Source organism: Bactrocera latifrons, unplaced genomic scaffold (genome assembly GCF_001853355.1).
Source record: "Bactrocera latifrons isolate USDA-ARS-PBARC rearing strain unplaced genomic scaffold, ASM185335v1 scaffold_2, whole genome shotgun sequence".
Classification (NCBI taxonomy): domain Eukaryota; kingdom Metazoa; phylum Arthropoda; class Insecta; order Diptera; family Tephritidae; genus Bactrocera; species Bactrocera latifrons.
In genome coordinates, this window is record NW_017535518.1 from 89,392 (window position 1) to 92,327 (window position 2,936).

General features: G+C 31.7%; 1 protein-coding gene across 7 annotated transcripts in view; it reads left to right on the plus strand.

Moving 5' to 3' along the window:
• LOC108967875 (protein FAM102B) overlaps window positions 1-2,936 on the plus strand; it is a 191,359-nt gene that overhangs the window by 80,488 nt on the left and 107,935 nt on the right. For 2 of the 7 annotated variants that reach the window (XM_018931523.1, XM_018931520.1), the window contains exon 2: window positions 1,105-1,242. The exons of the other annotated variants lie outside the window; for them this stretch is intronic. The gene's annotated coding sequence lies outside the window, so the exon portion shown is untranslated. The remainder of the gene's footprint in view (window positions 1-1,104; window positions 1,243-2,936) is intronic. 7 annotated transcript variants of the gene reach the window in all.

Below are 2,936 nucleotides of genomic sequence, written 5' to 3' on the forward strand. Positions count from 1 at the left end.
ACGGATGTTCTTAGGCTACCCAGAGGATACTTGGTCAAAGACCGGAAGTCGTGAGCTGCTTGAGTCATATGTAAAAGAATCGTTTCTGGCCACTCCCACGTGAATGGCGATCAGAAAACTTTCCTCACTTGCGTGAACTTCCACACATGACTCCATCCTCCATTTCTTCATATACTTCGCCACAATCTACATAAAACCGTTTGCTCATGTGTTGGTTTGTGTGTTGCTCTTGTGTCTTAATTAACGCCATTAAACTATTTAGATTTGCTAATCACTCTCATTTTGAGTGCAGCTGTCTATTACCGTCTCTCGTTTCGTTCTCGTTCGTCTTGGCTTTGTTATGGTATATTAACAATATCATATGATAAGCTCATATTATCTTCAATGTATGTACATATGTATTTTTTAGCGTTTTACTCGTATGTTTTAGCATATATGCGGGCTCTACAGACAGGTAAAGTTTTGGGTGCTTCTTTTATTTGATTTGTTTTATGGTGCTATTAACAGCAATAAAAGCTAGCTTGGATTATTTAACAATCGGCAAAATACATAAATAGGAGATCATTCTGGAATAATATTTTTATATTTGTGAATAATTTTTAATGTACATTAAATATAATAAATAATAGCAAAAATTTTATGAAAAACAAAAATATTTCTTTTCCATGTTATTTTGCTGCTATTTCTTTCACGAAAAAATCACTAGTTTCGGACTAGTTGGTAACTAGTTCATTTTGGTTTATTGTTTAAAACATCTTAAAATTGTCCTTGTAATAAAATACTAAACAAAAATAAAACTAGTTAAAAACTAGTTCGAAATAAAGTAGTCAAGGACCACCCCAAAAAGTTTAAGAAAAGTCTCTTCCCTGATAAATATTGTTTGAAAATTCAAATATGTCATAATAAATAGAATTGGGGCTCGATTTATACAAATTCTTAAAAATAATTAAGTTTAGAAAATTATTTAATGAACGAAAATCTTGTTCTGCGGTTCCAGAAAATTCTCTTATTAAATAATATTTAAATTTTCTTCTATTAAACTATGGTTTAAAACATATTTTTGCTTAACACATATTTATTTATGTTTTCCTTTTATCTTTTCAGGTATGTCTTTCCAAGAGTTTCGCTAAATACCAAACAACATAACGCTCAACGTTTAGTTTGTGTGTATTTGTAAATATTTGCGTTATATCTGTATTTACAATTATTTACTTACAATAATCGATGCCATTCAAATTTAAGGTAAATAAATATTTTCTTTCACAAAACTTTTTGGTAAATTTTTCCATCTGCCAATGCATTCCATTAGCTGCATTTATAAGAGTGAGCCTGTGTGTACTATTTCTTATTTTTTCAAAATATTCTAAACTCTAAGCAAAAACAAGAAAAACGGATAAATTTTGTGCTACAAAAGCTATAATGACCTCCACAAAACAAAAAACAAAAAAAAAAGTTTTCATACCAGAGCTTGATTTTATAGGTCACTTTATATGGCAGCTATATGCTATAATGGTACTATCTGAACAATTCGTTCGAAGATTGTAGCGTTGCCTTATATGATAATATATGCCAAATTTCGTGAAGATATCTTTTCAAATAAAAAAGTTTTCCATACAAGGAGCTAATTTTCATAGGTCACTTTGTATGGCAGCTATATGCTATAGTGATCCGATCTGAATAATTTCTTCGGATGTTGTGCCGTTGCTTAGGAAAATAATTGGTGCCAATTTTCATATAAATACATCCTCAAATAAAAGAGTTTTCCATACTAGGACATGATTTTCGTGGTCCCGTTTGTATGGTAGCTATATGCTATAGTAATCCGATCTAGAAATTTGTTTCTAGTTATTACAGCGTTGCTTAAGATATTAATTCATAGCAAATTTCGTGAGGATATCTCGACAAACAAACAAGTTTTTTTTTTGCGAGCTCGTGATTTTGATCGTTCAGTTTGTATAACAGCTACCCGTTATAATGGTCCGATCTAGAAATTTGTTTCCATGTATTATAGGTTTGCCTAGAATATTAATTCATACCAAATTTTGTAAAGATATCTTGACAAATAAAAAAGTTTTCCATACAAAGAATATATTTTGATCGCTCAGTTTGTAAGGCAGCGATATAAATTTGTCCGCAACCAGTTCCTTATTTCCTTCACCTTTACTTTTCTGTCTCACTGCATGCTTATTTACATATAAATGTAAATCATGCGTCAATATTGTTCTAGTAATACAATCTGTACACTTGTCCCACTCTAATCTTATTTATGTTTTATTACGGCGGCGATTAGCTTACCGATCTACCAGACTTGTATACTCTACATATACGAACAGCAACACATACACACAGATATTTAGCAACTAATGTACAAAGTGTATACATTTTCTTATGTAGTTTATTCGCTTGTTGCGCTACTTGAAAGCAAATTCTTGCGGGTAATTTTGTTTTCTGTTTATGGTGTTTGTTCCGTGTCATCAACTAAATCAATTCGCAGCTATCGACGAGCAGTCATATAAACAAATAATTTCGCTTGTTGCGTACAACAAAGAAAAATTCCATCGAAATGTGTTTTTATATATTGTATATAATATATATTATATAACATATAAACATATGAAGCGGACAAGGTCGTTCAAGGCCTTCTCAGCGGCTGAGTGCGCTGTGGCACTGTGATAGGGGAAACACAAATATTTATGTGACTAGACTAATGTGGAAAAAGTGTGCTCATATATATATTTTTCTTACATAAACCTTTTACAACTGCGATAGGCACCATTTTCACTACTCCTGGTGTTAATTATACCCTGAACAGGGTATATTAATTTTGTCACGAAGTTTGTAACACCCAGAAGCTGTCTCTTATACACATCTCCATAGCCCAATCTAGTAATGAAAAATAAAGTTGGATAACTTTGTTCTAGAGTACAAAATCTTCT